This window comes from Rhynchophorus ferrugineus, unplaced genomic scaffold, assembly GCF_030347505.1.
Source record: "Rhynchophorus ferrugineus isolate W39M unplaced genomic scaffold, kcgeb_rfMv2 rfM3, whole genome shotgun sequence".
In the NCBI taxonomy this organism is placed as follows: domain Eukaryota; kingdom Metazoa; phylum Arthropoda; class Insecta; order Coleoptera; family Curculionidae; genus Rhynchophorus; species Rhynchophorus ferrugineus.
In genome coordinates, this window is record NW_027472582.1 from 53,725,359 (window position 1) to 53,743,794 (window position 18,436).

Below are 18,436 nucleotides of genomic sequence, written 5' to 3' on the forward strand. Positions count from 1 at the left end.
AGTAGCAGATTTATTTTATTAAGTAAATAATTTTAAAAAGTTTGAGAATTTTCTATAATAAGTACTTATATTTGACATATACACTTTAGCATGCTTTCGAGCAATATATCAAAGAATTATTCTCATTCCTTTTTGAGATATCGCCAAAATATGCCTTGAATACGATGAAAGTCGTTGCCTACGCAATTTATTCTTTGTATCACATTATAAATAATATTTTACATACAGTGTTGGCCAAATATGGCAAAATATTGATAAAATATCACACTCAAAACAAATAAATTTTTCTCCTTGTTTATATAGGGAAAACATATTAAAGTATGATGAAAACTCAAAAGAAAACGGAAATAAGTTAAGAACCCAATTTACATTTTCTTTTCACAAATCTTATAAAGATTGTTTTTTATTAAATTGCTGAAATTTTGGTAATATCGAACAAAAATATATTATTAGCAATAAATTTTATTAAAATAAACATGTTCGTAAATAAATATAATTTTTTCTACATCGAAGACCATAATCCATAAAATATTCTCATTTATGAACAATGCAGGTTAAATATTGCTATATATTCATTGCAAAAATTGAAAATATCTTAGAAGCAAAAATGTATATAGATTTTTAATTTATTTATTACATGTTTAGTAGTCGTACCCACTAACTTAGAATTTGTCTTAATATTGGCTTTATCTTAGACTTTTGTGTAATAACATGTATTAATACTACTATTTTTCTATTAAATGCACGTCAGTACACTACTCTACACAAGATCAAATAGTTTGATTAATTTAAGTATGTGTCCTGTTCGGGTGTTATCCAAGAATTGTATTACTTCGACATTGATATGAGAATGAAATCTGTTGTGATGTTCTAATTATCTTGATTTCCTGAGTGACAGTGGGCTTTTTAAAGTCTGGATGTAAGTAATCAGTCTTGTAGTATGTCCTGTAATAGCTATTTATTATGTACTGATAATTACGATTTTCTTCCAATTAATCAATACATTTTCTACTATGTGTTTTACTATATAGAATAATAGTGTTAGAAGTTTTGCCAGATTTCCCCGAGCATCTCACGCGGCGAGTGTACAGCGTCGGGAACCTTATTTTTTACTTGCCTCTCGTATTTATTGTTATTGGTTCTTTATGTTGTGTTATTTTATTTTGTGATTTACTTTCGTTAATTTTTATTTTCCAGGTTTGGTCTTTTTATTTATATTGTCACTTGCCTGTTGTTTCATGTGGCTTCTTCACTATTCTCTTCGACAGCAAATTGATACTCAATATAAATATATGGGATCATTCATAACTCTATTTTAGACAAAATATATTAATAATTGGCTGGACATCCCATCAAGGAATATATTTTATTTGGTTCCAAGTTTTCAACACCAACAACAATAGTTTCCAGTCAACAGTCAACAGTTTTCCTATTCTAATTTTTCTTGCATAATATTTAATTATACATTATTTAATATTGACATTCGTCGATATTGTTCAGTGCTTCTTTCTTCTTTAATGTCGCTTGATACTTTGTCAATTTGAGATGAGCAGCAGTCTAGAGGAGATTAACAATCTGAATGATCCTCGATAGGCAAGCCATTATACCTTATATTTAACTAAAATAGCTCCAAATTAATGATTCGATAGACAAGAGAGTTTATAATTTCACTACTAATAACATCTATGTTAATTAGAGAACTTTTTTGCTCTGGTTCAAGTTAAAAACGTAAATAAAATTGCATTAGTGTAAATTTTTCTTCGGTTAAGGTAATCCATTGCAAGTATTTTAAAAATCATTATATATTTATTTGGGTTGAGTTATTTTATTGTGTTGCTTTATTGTATTCTAAAATAACCCTATTACTATTTCTTCATACATTGCCCTGTTGCTCTAAAGTTTTTATTATTTAAAGTTTATTGATATCTCCCTACATTGTATTGTGTAAAATCATTGTTTCCATTATTAAACAGAATTTTATTGTATTTTCCAAATTTTGTGTCAAAAAAAATTACGTAATTTTGTATATAGCAAAATACTTTTATTCTGTCTGTAATTTCAACATAGTATGAAACAACGTTATAATAATTGCATAAAAATAACGGAAATCTACAAACAACATACATAAACAAAGGAAAACATCTCTATATTTAAATCGCAACCAACGCTTATTTTAGATAACATTAACACCATGCTGCATATAAACAAAAGAAAGAAACCATCGCATCGAAATAAAACTCGTCAAAAACCACTGGCGAAAACAAAAGACAACACAAACAAATGAGCGCTTGTTTCTTTGTCGCCGGCTTTGATGTCTGATATTTTGTTTTCTAGCGAGAACATGCTAATTATGGTGCCATCAAAGTCGAACGGGAATTTTCGAACCTGTTAAAAAGTTCATACGCGGTAACATATATCATGTTGAGCTGGTTACTCATTGATTACAAATTAGTGATTGGTGATTTTAAGTAGTTAATTCTATAATATCTAACTAAAGAATGAAATTGTAATATACTGTAATAATAGATCGCTTTGCTTATCTGTTATTTTATTCATTAGTTTTATCAGCTTGTGAAACATACAGGAATATTGCAGGGCGGTATTTCTTTCCCTCAAACACTTTCTCAATAGCCGCAGTTACTCTGTGCACTTGATCGATTGTTGAATGCTGATTTCGAGAACCAAACTGGAAATCTGGTATTATTACAAAATTTTTAATATGTTTGAATATTAGTTTCTCAAATAGCTTTGATATTGCAGGTAGTAGCGATATAGGCCTGTAAGATTCGATTTGTTCTGCAGGTTTGTCAGGTTTTTTGAGCATAATAATTTGTCCTACCTTAAAGCATTCCGGAACATGCTTCAGCCTTAAATAGGCATTAAATATATATGTCAACATAATGATGCTTTTCGTGGCAGTTCTTTCAATAATTCAGCTGAAATGTCATCTATACCAGGTGCCTTTTTAGGATTGAGGTTATCAATTTCAGTGGCAACTTCCAGTGGAGAAATTAGATTTAGATCTACATCGGGTTGATAAACAGACGTATCCATGGTAGATTCTATATCATTAGGTTGAAATATGTTAGCTAAGTATTGTGCGAATAATTCAGCTTTTTCATCGTTGCGTCGAAGCCTTTCATTTCGATCATTTTTAATTGGCGGTACTCGAATAATTGGTCTTTTAAATCTTCGAGTTGCTTTCCATAGCGAATAATCTTTGTCTGCTTCTGAGCTTACATACTTTTGAAAGCAATTCTGCTTATATTCTTTGATCTTTTGATTCGTCTGATTACTAATTCTATTAGAAATAGTTTTGTCTGCAGCATTTCAGGTTCTGTGCCATACTCTCCTAGCTTTTCGCCTTTCTTTTATCATTTCTCTAATTTCGAGAGGCTAAATTACTTCATATTCTGATTTCTCTCTTGCTATTGGGGTAGCATCTTTTGCAGCTGACCGAATTTGTTCAATTATATTTTTGATTTATTGTTCAAGATCATCTATACTTCTAAGTCTTACTTTTAAACTGATTTGTTCCTGCAGTATTAATCTGAATTTGTCCCAGTCAGTATATTTGTTGGTAAGATTAGGCTTTTTTGCTTTTCTTAGGATTGTCGCGCCCAGTGTTAGCAATACTGGAGTGTGATCAGATGTTAGATCGCACAAGCATTCTGTACTAATTTGATTTAATGAGATGCCTTTTGAAATGTAGAAATCCAGTAGGTCTGGAACTTTATTACTGTCTGTGGGCCAGTTAGTGACTTCGCGCCTGAATGATAATTACAATTTGTAAGGTTAATTAATGGCTTTGAGTAATTAATTTCCTTTTCCAGGTGTTACTATTCGTGAACCCCAAGCTGTATGTTTAACATTAAAATCTCCACCAATAATAAACCTTGGGCCTAATTTTGAAAAGATATCTTTATATTGTTGTTGTGTCATTTTATGTCTTGGTGGACAATATATAGCGCCAATATTTATTTCAGTCCCGTTTTTTTCGATACTAATTATCGTAGCTTGTATTTCTTCATTTTCAATCTCGAAATGTTATTATGTTAAATTATTAAAGCTGTTCCTCCTCGAGCCCGTCCGCTGGGTTGAAGCCAGGATGCTGTGTAGAATGGCCATGAGGATTTTAGTTTACTAGGGATTATTGAAAAATTAGTTTTAATGTTAGTTAGCAAGAAAGTTTCATTCTTTAGTGAGGAATATTGGTTCGATTTTTCATCGATTTTGAGCATAGGTGAGATAAATTTCAAGCAAAACATTTACATATCTAAAATTCCATTCCAAATTCTAATTTATATTTATTCAAACCGATGTAGTATTAATATTAGTCAATAAAAACTGATTTTTATGGAACATAGGTGGTACAAATTTCAAGCAAATCATTTACATATCCAAAATTCCATTCCAACTTCTAATTATTAATATCAGTCAATAAAAAATGATTTTTATGAGATAAATATATCGAGACACGGTATCAAGGTAATCATTAATTTGACCAGTATTTTTCCTATCAAAATATATTCAAATATCTACACTACGAAGCTGATATCGATTTTTCGCCAAATATTCTCCGATAGTTGGTCTCGTATTTATATCTCTGACTGTTGAGTTTGGTTTTGAGACCTTAGACATGGACTTAAATAACAATATTAAAATAAAAATGTTAAATATTAGAAATTAGTCGCTATAAAAGGTCTCATATAGAATTATAAGAGCCAATACTAATTACTTATTATTTGTAAATATATCAAACATAATTAGACATAAATCGATAGAGATAAACACAATAACAATATTTAAATAAACATAAGGAACCAAAGACAAAGAGTTGATATTTAACCTAGTCGTGTGTTAACAATTACGTCACACGTCAGTGACTCTGAAGATCCAATTCTAGGTCATGATGGAAATTACACGTTTAATATTTAATGCTCATTATTCGTTGATGATTGGCCCGGTTATCGTAACGTCAAATAAATTTGACATAACGTAATTGCAATTATAATTTTTTTAGAAGCGGTCAAAAATAATTCGGATGCACGATTATTCACTTTTTCTATTTATCATAAAATTTCCAGCACAGCTACAAATCCGACGCAGAAAAAAACCCATATAATTAAATATTCAGCTCATTTCTTCGGTCCCAACATTGTGAAATCGTTTGTAACCTTTTAAATTTGGCCGTACCAAAATTTCTATGAAGAACTACAACAACGCAGAAACTATTACATCAGTTAACGGCCAAATAGCGGTTACATAACATCCACAAAATAAATCAAATCACTGAGGAAATTAATCTATTCATTGTCTTCTCCGAGACCGGATAATTTCCGAAAAATTATTCATTAAAATGCCGATGTTGGTATGAGGGAAATCTTTTTAGTTTAATTTAAATGTCGCAGGGGAAATCCCGTCTTAATTAATTCGATTAAGAGAAAAAAATCGGCTTTTTCTTTATGTTATTTTTAGACACATCTCCAGATGAGTTTGTAATAACAAAGTTGTTCGGCAGTTGGTCATAACATTAACCCGCTTACCAAAACTGGTCGTATTTTGTTTGTTTGTTTTACTAGGATTGTACTGTACTACCGAAGTGATTTATTATGTAAATAGTATAATATTTGTTTAAGAAAATGCATCAGTATGTACCCAAATTAATATTCAAATAATAGTAAGTTAGTTAGTTCTGCAGTAGGTTATATTGCTTCTAATATTGCTTATATTGCTTATGTTGCTGTGATTTAGTAACCTTATTTCACATTTTAAGGCGAAATTAAAGAACTTTGTTTTCAAGCAGTCTCTAACATAATCTGTAGCAATGTTTCTCAATAAATGACTTTTCAAAATGAACAAAAATACATTCTGATACTTAATTGTGAAAGCTTTTTATTTTTTGTGGGTATCTATATTTGATTATGTCTATGTGACATCCTTTATGCTATAATAACGTTATTTTTAAAGTTGAAAAAGCAGGAACATGGTCATTTTTGTTTTTAGGTAATAGCAGGCCGGTAAAGTGACCGAAAATTAAACGGTATTTAGGTGCAATTGAAATTAATTGGCGATGATTAGCACTAAATTGCTGATATATCAATAGAATGAGTGTAGGTCGTCTTCGTAATAATGTTTTGGGGCTATAGGCAAAATGAAAACTAATCGCTGTTTATTGTCGCGCTACGCTGAATCATGATTTGGCTTTTTGTTAATATATAATTTTGTGTAAATAGAGTTCGATGAATATACATGACTAAGTGTGATTTTTCGGTCAAGATAGGAATAACGCGTTTACAGGCTGACTATTATGATAAAATATGAGTGTATTTTTCATTGTAGTCATTAATGTAGGGACGCTTTGAATTGTTTTGTTTACCTTATAAATATCTGATTCCAGTATAAAGTTCGGATTATTTATCTAGTCAATGCCATTATCAGGGAAAGGTATTCATAAAATTGTTTCAGCTTGAATCGCTTTGTATTTGTTACTGTTATTGTTATATAAGACGATAAGACAAATCGATTGCAGCTAACTTTCTAAATTTTTGCAAGACTACAATCCGAGTTGCATATTAGTTGTTTCATTTGTTTTGCTTATAGTACCTGGTTTTCGAATTGTTGGTTTATATGTACAATCAACCTAAATGCCAAAAGATATTGTTCGGCTGCTTTTCTAGACATATCTCAGGTTTTTGACAAAGTATGGCATAGGGGCTTGCAGGTTAATCTAAAGAAACTTTTCCCACATCCGGACTATCAGTTACTAAAATTGTATCTCACTGATAGATATTTTATTGTAAATCAAGGCGATGAACATACCGAATTAAATCCCATATATTCAGGAGTTCCGCAAGGTAGTGTAGTGGGTCCAGTACTGTAGCTTCTGTATGCGGCTGATCTGCCCACCACAAAAATAACTCCTGTGGCCACATATGCAGACGATACAGCAATCTTAGCATCCTATGAAGATCCAGTCACAGCATCAATAAACCTACAAACCCACCTGGAGCAAATACAATTATGGTTGAAGACATGACGCATTAAAGCCAATGAAACAAAATCCACGCATATAACCTTTACTCTGCGTAGAAGAACATGTCCACCAGTGAATATCAATCATTGTCAACTCCCCCAAGCAGAGCATGTTAAATATCTTGGTATGCACTTAGATCGACGCCTAGCCTCGAAGAAGCACATACTCTCTAAACGAAAACAACTGGGACTAAAGTTATATCAAATATATTGGCTCATCGGGCGCAAATCCAAGTTATCATTAGATAACAAAGTATTGCTGTATGAGTCTATACTCAAGCCCATTTGAGTACTATATTTCAAATAAAGTGGTACAACGCGATATTCCTCTAGAACCTATAATGAGTGTAATTCAACGTGTTTGTGTGAAGTACTTCGAAAGAGTGTCAGTGCATCCCAATGTACTCGCTTATCAGCTAAATATGCGACGTGATAGTGAAGTGCGTAGACTAAAACGTTTAACACTACCTGATCTGATTACTGGACATATGTAGACTTTAGAATAAGCTTTAGAATAAGACTAATTAATTAAGATAGTATTTTATACATAAGATTGCTTAATGAAGTGGTTTTCTACATGCCATATATATATAATATAGACAAAAGAAATACTTATTGCCAATAGGGCAGATTGTGGACTCACGAAGAGTAATAAAAAAAAATGTACAATCACATGTAGTTTTTATTAATTTTAACAAACTGAGAGTAATTGGAAACCAGTCATCTATTGGTCCACTCAAACAGTTCGAACTGTTTCCTCTAACTTCTAGCGCTTCACACACTTCACAACAACAAAATGTTCTGTAAAGTGATTTTCATCAAGCAAAGAGGGTAACAGCTACCAAAGATATTCAAAGCTACCAAAGAAGAAGAGAGATATTCTTGCAGAAAATTATTAAAGTCATGGGATCAATCATACCGAAGAATGTGAATACAACATATGAATTACCCTTAACTACCAGTGTTAATGTAAGAAATCGGAACTTATTAACATAAAGATCACGTAGATATAGTTAAAAGGTTTTTACTAATTTAATTAGTTTCTTGAATCTCTTCTGACTTTCCCCTGATTTCTGACTTTGACTTTTTTTTGTAACTACACAAATAAGGCTACTAAATTAAAGCATCATGATGGGGTTACTCTTAACTTTACTTTAAGTAGTTTAATTCAACTTACATAAACTTGCTTGTGTATTGATGCAATCACAACAGGGCAAATTTCCAAATCCAAACAGGACAAAAAAGAATTTCTAATATAACATATGATAAACAAAACATTTCGAATAATTGACTGCACATTTTTTTTGCAGAAGTAGTATTTGTAATTGAAAGTATGGATCAAATGGTGAAAAATATTATTATCATATTGTGAAATAAAATATATTTCTTTCGTAAATATTAAAAAAAAACACATGTATGTCATATTATTTTATGTTCCTATAACTATTTATTTCAAGTATACTTAATCCGCTTGTTGACAATGGCTTACGAATGATTGACGCAAGTTTGCTTTACTCTTGAAGGAAGGTAAAATATTATCTGATTCTCGAGAATTTATTATCAGGAGTTTATTGAAAATAAACGACAGATCGATTATTAAATATTTTACAGACATTTCTATTTTAACATAAACAATTGTAGCTATATTAATCATTGTTAGTATTGTCAATTTCCCAAGATTTACTTTAAAAATGTTAATTAAAAAATCTTTACCGAGTCCCGTTCATATATTATGCATTATAGTGCTAAAATATGTCAATATATTTATTATTCAATTTCAGAATTGGTCCTTTATTGGTATTCTATGGTTGCGAAGTTTTTCTTTTTTATTTCGAAAAACGTTGCATTTCCGTTTCAAATATTATTGGTATCTCCAGATCTTTTTAAAGAACAATGCAATAAAATAATGAATCATTCATTGAAATCTGACGAATATTGCTTTTGGCTGTATCCCAGAACTAATCTTAGTCCAAACTATTATAAAGTAAAATATAATGGAAATTTATTATGCGCAAGAATTTGATATTTCCCTTCAAGTTGTTGGTTTTTATTTACGATAAAGTTCCCTTATTATCTGTGTTATTTGATTTTTTTTCTTTTATATATGTATGTTACAAATAGTATATATAATATATATAATTGATAATATATGATATTGATAATAACTAGAGGTAAATTTATTTGTTTTCAATAGTTTATTCTTTAACAACATATTATTATTTGCTTAAATATGTTACGTAACAAAATTGTAGATGTTAATGGCTTCAAGAATTAGCAACATTTTGTAATTATCATGTGATTCCCATAAAATGTTCTTTTCCTAGATGTTTTCGACATAAATAAATATAATATATGACACGTCATTTGGTATAAAACATGGGTTTATAATAAAGAATGAAGACTCAGTATACTCTCAATAATCTGATTAGACAATTGTAGGACAAATTATTGTTAGAACATAAGAAATATATTCCCTAGGATGGTGAACTATAAATAACAACTATATATAAATACTAACTACCTGAGAACAAAAGTACAATTAATACAATTTAACAATAAAATTGTACTAAATAAAATATAAATACAAAAATTTTGCTTCCCTTGAATTGAATTATTAAAGATTTATGGAGTTAAGTCTAGATAAAAAACTATTAAGAATAGTATGGTCACGTAAAGTTATAATTCACATTTTTTTTGTAGAGAAAACATCTTAATATTAAGATGTGCGCGTTATCGGAAGGTTATATAGTTGTGAAAAAAAAACTCGACATATGTAAAAATTTCATCCCAACATAGATTAATAAAATTCGAGAATAACAAGAATCGTCAATTTTCTTTTCTTACAAGATATTTAGAGTTTCTAAATCAGCTTTTGATTTAATTTGATGTCTGATGAAGAAAAAGAAAAAAATTGTTCTTGTTTAAGGACTGTTCTATAAATTTTAGTGGTATTAACATCTGATTAATTTCAAGTTTTAAGAGTAAATGTATTTCTTTGTATTGTAAACAAAGCATTAACTGAGTATTGTATATAGGTAATAAATACGTTAATTTGTACATCAAGAGTTAAAATGAATGCCCCTTAGAATATTAAGAGTTTAACAATAGATGGAACGCAGAGGACAAATAGAAAAAATTATGTAGTTGATTGGTAAACATTTTCAGGGATTGATAAATATTAAGGTGTTTAATTATTAATGCAATAAGATATGTAACTATGTGACATTTTATTCTTTGAGCCTTGTATCAATTATTTTAATTATTTACTTTATAGAGCTAAGTTTTGAAAAATCAATAGTTAATTTCATAATTGTAAAGAGATTCTTTTCGATATTGTAAAAAATAAATTACCTAATTGTGTTCGTTATTGGTTTAGTATACGATAAAGTCAAATATCAATTTCAAAATTGTTTTTATTCATATATTCTCTGTTTTAATAGACATTATTAACACTTATTAATACTTTGTAAATTATTGAAAGTTAATGGAAAAATAGATTTAATTAATGTTTTTATTAATTACATCTTATATTAGGTATGTTCAGTACAATCTTAATTTAAAAATTAATTTATTACTATTGTCCAGTCGTACTTACATGAATACACAAGCAAGAGAAGTACGGGATTAATACAACAATATGTATTTCCCAAACCAAAATAAAACTAATCTACATCAGCTAAAGTTAAGAACACACTTATACACTTCAACAAGTTCGTGTGGTTTGGTTCGCTTCAATCTTCTGATTTCCTGCGTGTTGTCCAGTAGCTGTATTGCTTCCACGTTGTGATTTAGTAGCCTTATTTCACGTTTTAATGCGAAATTTTGGATCACTTCGTGTATCCATTTGATTTCGAGTCATCGTGTCGCTCTTCGTTGGTAGCGATAAGCATTGGTAATTAATCGTAATTTAAAAAATGTTAGTAAGTGTTAGCTATGGAGATAGTTTGCAGATATTTTAATATATTTCGGTCTACAGACAGTTATTATTTTAATTAATGTTATGTTTATTTTTAAATTAGTCCGTTTATTCTATTATGAGACAAACATAATCAATTTAATATATTGTCATTTCGGCCACAGAACGATCACTAGTAATAATATATATTAGTTCCCTCTGCAACGCTTTAAGTGTATCTTACTATGTCATTCAACTACTTGCTATAGGACAAACTATATTAAATATACTGTTAGACTAATTGCCTGTTAGGTTATCTGTTGTGTGAAGAATTGTTGGCACGTAGCTTGATTAAAGATACTTTGTAAATATTGTATAATTTGTCCGTCCTATATTTATATATTTAAACTATTATGATTTTATTTGTTTTGTTTCAACTAATTAGCATTTATCTTTATGTATTAGATAAATATTTTGTATTATAAAAATGACAGGTATTCACAATGTTAAGTTAGTGACTAATATTAACTTAAAAATATAAATAATCCTTAGTTAAAATTCCGAAATCCTTATTGATCGAAATATTGATTTTCAGAAAATTAGAAGAAAAACCTTGAGATGCCGAAATCCAACGCATAGATTTGGGTGAAAGTCAAACGGGCATTGACAAAAATCTATTTATTTAACAAAAGCGACGGTACGACCCCAGAATACAAAAAAAAACATGACCACATTACTAACTGAAAATAAATTCGGAAACCTTCACCTTGAATAGTTCAGTTAAAAAAAAACAAAAATATTTCATTCTACGACAGTTATTCATGATATTCAACTACTGATGAGCATAATTTACTCAAATAAACGCATTCATGTATTATTTTGTTGATTTAACTTGTAAAACGTGTATAATTACGATTAAGATTTTTTATGCTAGTTGTTATGTAAACATGGTGTATATTTATATATCTACTAAATTAAGATGGTGGCAATCTAAAACGTGGCCGATTACCACGACTGACAACAGCTGAGACACCGAAAAAGAAAAGGAAAACGACACACATTCGGAACATCAGTGCGTGTGACATTAGCACTTCATTTAAATTCTTTTGAAAATAAATACGGAGCCGAAAAAAAAACGGTATTTATATCTATAAATATCGCTTTAATGAGAAATTTAGACAAGCAAAGATGTAAATAAATATCGTGTAATATAAATACTGTATTTTGCGAATAAATTTAATTTTAAACGTTTAAATGTCTACATAATAAAAAAGAAACGTTAAAATACTCGGATGATTCACAGGAGAAAAATATGCAGTCGTAAGGGTATTACAAAATTGAATCTTATTTTTTGATAATTTAGTCTCCTTTTTAGCAACTAGGATTTACCTGAACTAGGTCTACTGCTTAACATGAGTACTCGGCGTTAAGCCTACCAAATGGCGAGAAACTAACTTAGAGCTCAAAAGTTAACAGACCCAGAAGACATCTGGTCTTACCCAGCCTGGTTACTGGCGTGACTAAGATGATTTTTCTTTTTTTGAAATTTATTTATTACATTGTTACTAGTCGTTGTTAACTAACCTAAAATTTACCTTTACAATAACTTAAAACTAGGTATATATTTAGGAGGACCAATCAGCTCTATTTTATTCTCTAATAATGTTTATGTTTCAACATTGCTGTTTTTCTATTATATGCAGCCACTGCACTACACTATACAAGATCAAATGGTTTGAATCTTTTGAGTCTGTGTTCTGGTTTTATATTACTTCGATATTGACACGAGATTGGAGTCTCTCCTCATGTCTCCTTGCGACTCCTGAGTGACAGTCGGTATCTGAAGGTCTCAATGTAAATAATCAATCTTGTAGTATCTGAGTGCACTTGCAATCCTTCTCAGGACTGTGTTCTAGAAAATTTGTATTGCATTTATATTACTTTTCGCGGAACATCTCCATAATTGATTTTCTCATCTCCAAACAGGTTCCAATACTTGCTTGTATAATAGTAATTTATTATGTACTGATAATTGTGATATGTTCCAATTAACCAATACATTTTCCTGCATTTGTACTCCAGTTGTTTCCTTTTCTTTCTTACGGGTTTCCAGCGAAGTTTTGCATCAATGTTGATTCAGAAATACTTATGGTTGTTGCTATATGGAATGATAGTATTATTTATTATTATTGGTGCATGTACTATATGATTATACGTGAACTGAAAATGTACAAATTTAATAAATAAGTAAAATTGTAATTTCCGTGTGGCTTCTTCGCTATTCTCTTCGACAGCAATAATCGCATCATGATATTTTCCATTTGTGATATATCAAATGTGTATAGTAGGTAAAGAATTGGCCCCAATACACTTTTCTACACACTTCAATACACCTACTTTAGCTTCCTTTGTTGTAGAGTAGTCTTCTTCTTATTTGATTCTAAACATTCTGTCTGTAATGTAACATTTTAATATTTTGCTGCATTTCTTCGGTAAAATTTTCTGTAGCTTATGAAAAATCTACATCTAAGACTATGGCTGAACATAGCCTGTATCTTGATCGGCTTCTTCAATTACATTTATTATTCTATGCACCTGGTGAATTGTTACATGATCTGTAGGTATTAGGTTTTTCTCTCTATTATATGTCTAAATAACAATTATTTTAGATTCAAAACAATTTTTTTACATATCTACTAATTTTAAGAATTACCCCATTCGGAAATCTGCCTGAAAAGGCCGATTGTCACTGGATGTCAGATCCGGATAATATGGTGGATAATACATGGTAATAAGTATAATTAATTTAATTTAACCATTATTTTCAGGTACTTTTGTATGTGGTCTTTTATATTCAAATACTGTTACAAATTACTACTGATTTTTGATGGCCGAAAGTGGTTAACGCCTAAACAGTAAGTGACTTCCCTGATGTAAAATCGTTATAATGTTTGTCGAGAGCAAATCTTTCGCTTCCGCGGTATTTTTCTCCATCATAGCATGATACAATCAAAGTATTATGAAAATAACAAAATGTATTTCGTTAAAACTGTTGTCACTTCTAAAGTAATAGTTGAAATAACATGACAATTTGACACATTATTTGAACATTCGCATGTAGAAAGAATATGGGTCTATTCATATTGATATATGCAATATGTCAGGCTTGATGTTTATGGAGTAAATTAATGTAAATGTCCTCAAATGTCTGTTCTTTCTTTAAAAATAATGTTGTTCTTTGATTAAACATATTTAATGTTGATATTTTGGTGATCTGATCTATTTATGTGCTGACATTTTTTTAATGTCATGAACGTCAAATATATACCAATAGAATACTTGTGAATCAAAAAATCTGAAATAACAACAAAAGAAGATTGATGACTTGTATTACATTTTCAATGAAATGTTTTAAATCAATTTATTTATATTATATCAAATAGAGGGAATTAGACAGATATATTGAGCCAGATGCTTTTCATGGAATTTCTTTCTTTGAAGATTAAAAGGAAAAATGACAAATCCATCAATTATATTTGATGTTTTCGTTAAAGTTAAAGAACAGTAGAGCTAATTTCTGTTTGCGGATTCTATTTTTAGATTAATAAGAAAAGAAGCCTGATAGAAAACAACCCCGTCGGCGTTTTATTAGCCCACAAATTTCAGTAGGAAGTGATGTAACCCCAGAAGTCGAAAACCTCGTTAAATGTAATCGACTAGGTCTAACCCCCAGAGCAGTATAGAACGCCCTTTCAGTCAGATTTGCTTTTTTACTTTTTTTGCATATCCTATAAGTTATAGAATAATCAAAGTTAATTTTAAACATTTGATTATTTCAAGAAGGAAATATATACACTGAAGTTTGACAGCACTACTGTGATCAATTAATTCATGGCAAACATTTAGATGACTTAGATCACTTGGCTTTTTGCCTTGCGATGTTTTAATTATCTCTAATTAATAGCTTATCTCTTTAATGGTCTATAAATTTCTATTGCTACATTGTGAAATATTTATTTATATTACAATACAATATGGTAGACTATATTTCTATTTATATTACAAGTATATTTGAATTATACTTCTAGAAACTTTGGAGAGAGAGCTGTTTGTTGAATATGAGTGATGTAGTAGGATTTTATTTCATTCAGTTCAAATTAAACTTTTAATCAACCAATTATTTATTTATATCATTAAAATTAACTGAAATATTTTAATGTAATTAAAGTACCTTTTATTGACCCCTCGTAATAGGACTAGTTTTGAATTTCAGCAAGAGCAATCCAGTCTCGAAGGTACGAACATCACTTTTCCCTATGTACGAAATGGCGGTGCAATAAATTATACCAATAGGCTTTAGCTCTTTTGAATTCTTTGGTCTATTGAATGGTTGAACACTGTATAATGGGGAAGAGTTGGGTGTACCTGAACAGCTGGTATGCAATTATTAAAAAAACAAGCATGTAATATAATTTTATATAGCTCTGATATTTATAACGTTTCTTTTTTCTCTAAGATAGAACTAAATACGTTTAAATAAATAGCTCAACATTTATCGTCACTTTTCCGTCTTTCTGATTATCGTTCTTACAGTTAATCACTGTCTCTTTTCCCCAGCTATCTTAGTTTACTTAAATCTAGATTCCGAATGCCTTTTTGGGCTTGTCTTGAGTTCGCATTCCACCGTCATTTTTAACATATTTTTCTGCCTTTCATGGAGCTCGGATATTTAGAGTACATATTTTAGGATTTTTTTATAAAGGATCACATTGTAAATAAAAATAACAAGAATAATTAAAATTTTATACTAAAGATCAAACATCGAAGTAGATTTAAAATCAATAGGTAATGGATATAAATAATGTGATTCTATTTTAATCGTTGAGAGTGTAGTAGATTTAGAATTGATTGGCTAAATATACACAAACAATGAAGTTTTGCTATTTCGCTTTTATTGTTTCTGTATCTATTAATTATGTAAAAGAAAACACATGTGTTGGTAAAGCCTAATAATATATAGAAGATTCTGATATCCTTGACATTTAATGTTATAAATATTATTTCCTTTTTCATTATGACGATATTTGACAGTTATGAACACTTTGATCAAAATGATTGTGAAAAATTTTTATACGTTCGTCAAACAAGGGATTTAGTATTTAAAACAAATGTTAATTTAAGATTTTGTTCTATTTTGATACTGTTCTTGCTAAAAAATGCAAATCTGTTCAAAACATATTCATTTTTCACTCTTGATATAACTAATGACTTTTTGATTTATTATACAAATTAAAATATTGTTCTAGTTTGATATTGTTCTTACTACAAATTTAAAGCTATTAAGAAAATATTCACTTTTTCAGTCTTGATATAACTAATTGTTTTACATTTGTTGTGTTATTTTAGAAAGTATAGTATTAGGTCAAGAATGTGAACACTTTTATTTACTTCTAATATAAGTAGCATGATTGAAGTACTTATGATTATATATTAAATAAATATCTTACTTGTATTATATTTAGTGTTACCTTTAATTATTTTAAGTCATCCTTTGTAAATCCCAAGCAGACAAGAGAAACAAAAACACTCATCGGTCGGGCCGATCATCAAATAAAACAAAAAAAAAGTATCGAAATGTGTATTGGGGAAAATCTAGCGACAACCCGTGTCGATAACAAGTGACTGGCGGTCGGTCGTTCGCGTCACAGCACAGCGCGATCGGTTCGAGCGTCACCGCTAAACTGCCATTAGAAAATGTGAAGAGACGTCGGCCATCAGGGACGACCCGGCCAACTTGACGCGTGGAGAGTCTGCCGGCCAGATCCAACCCAGACCGGCCGGCTGGGTTGTCTGCTCTCTTCCTCCGGGTGGTAAATCATTGGTGTGTAATTACACAAACGATCGTCATAGACGGACATTTTTATTGTTGAACGTCAAACGATTCAACTATTAACGTCAATTTCGCGGATTCTACTTTCATTTGTTTATGGTACCAAAGATTACTAGAAATTTTACTGAAGTTTGACGTATTATAATAAAATGCAAATGTCGCTAAATATGTGTCATGTACGCGAATTAGTAGCAATATCTTGTTGAAGCGTTTAAAGATAAAAAACTAACAGCTGAAGAGACTTAACATAGTTATCAATAAAATATGAATGGCTTAGTTCGTAATGTTTTTGGAGTAAGAAATTTATTTAAAATGCTTTAAAATAGTTTTCGAAGAGCCGTTAGATAGAACAGTTTTTTTATACAATCCGTGAAACACCAGTGGCAATCGGGGGCAGCGCCATCCGGAGAATACGCTAGACAGAGTTGGTCCCACTAAAGCGTCCCCATACATTTTTTGAACGATTGAAGTAATTTTTGAAGCGTTTGACATGAGTCTTTATTGAACAATTTCTTCAGTTTTTCATTAGAGAACTTTGTTTCAAATATTAAATTCTTGTAAATTTTAAAGCAATTGACACGAATCAAAATTATCGCTTAAATAAAAAAAATTACATAAACTATTGTAGTTTCCTGAAAAATGTAATAAATTTCGACAGCATATTGTTTCATATTAAAATAAATTTTAAATTAATATTTGCTACAAGGAAGCTTTATTAAGTACAAAATTTGACATATTTGTCAAAATATAAGTTTAACTAAATAAAATGCACGTTTAAAAATAATTAATAACAGTTAATAGTGGACAGCTTAATAAAAAGGAATTCTCTTGTACAAGCAAAAGGTCTTTGGAGGGAAAAGGAAAGTGCTCTACATCTACATTCCCTTTTATAAAGTGTTAAAAGTTAACTATATAGACTATTGTAGTTTCCTGAAAAATGTAATAAATTTCGACAGCATATTGTTTCATATTAAAATAAATTTTAAATTAAAATTTGTTACAAGGAATCTTTATTAAGTACAAAATTTGACATATTTGTCAAAATATAAGTTTAACCAAATGAAATGCACGTTTAAAAATAATTAATAACAGTTAATAATGGACAGCTTAATAAAAAGGAATTCTCTTGTACAAGCAAAAGGTTTTTGGAGGGAAAAGGAAAGTGCTCTACATCTACATTCCCTCTTGTAAAATGTTAAAATTTAATTCTAAGACTTAATACCAACTATTAGTTTAGTTAAAGTGAATCTGACTTATCATATTTTCAAAATAATGGAACTAAACATTCATTTTTTAATTAAATATTACTGTCAGATGAGAAAAAATGATGCAAAGAATAAGAAGATAAAGAATATAAGTGATAACTTAACAAGTATTCGATAATTTTTTTAAAATCCATTGCACTTAGGGGGCAGTTGTGTTTCATATGAAGTTTCGGGTATGAGGTTTGCTTAAAATTATATAGGTTAATTAGTATCAGTACAGTATACACAGTTTTGGACCTTAGTAACTAAAAGCAGTCTATAGAAAAACTGAGGGACCATTGGAATCCAAATCATCAGTCCGGTTTTTAAAATTGGTTTTACTTTTCCAGATATTCAATAAAATCACTATTT

General features: G+C 29.8%; 1 protein-coding gene across 4 annotated transcripts in view; it reads right to left on the minus strand.

Annotated features, from left to right (window-relative positions):
- LOC143193470 (uncharacterized) overlaps window positions 1-18,436 on the minus strand; it is a 187,173-nt gene that overhangs the window by 77,355 nt on the left and 91,382 nt on the right. Inside the window, exon 1 of one of the 4 annotated variants that reach the window (XM_076399690.1) lies at window positions 16,459-16,688. The exons of 2 other annotated variants lie outside the window; for them this stretch is intronic. The gene's annotated coding sequence lies outside the window, so the exon portion shown is untranslated. Of the gene's footprint in view, window positions 1-16,458; window positions 16,689-18,436 lie in introns of those variants that run through there. One more of the 4 variants, XM_076399693.1, reaches the window with a different exon arrangement.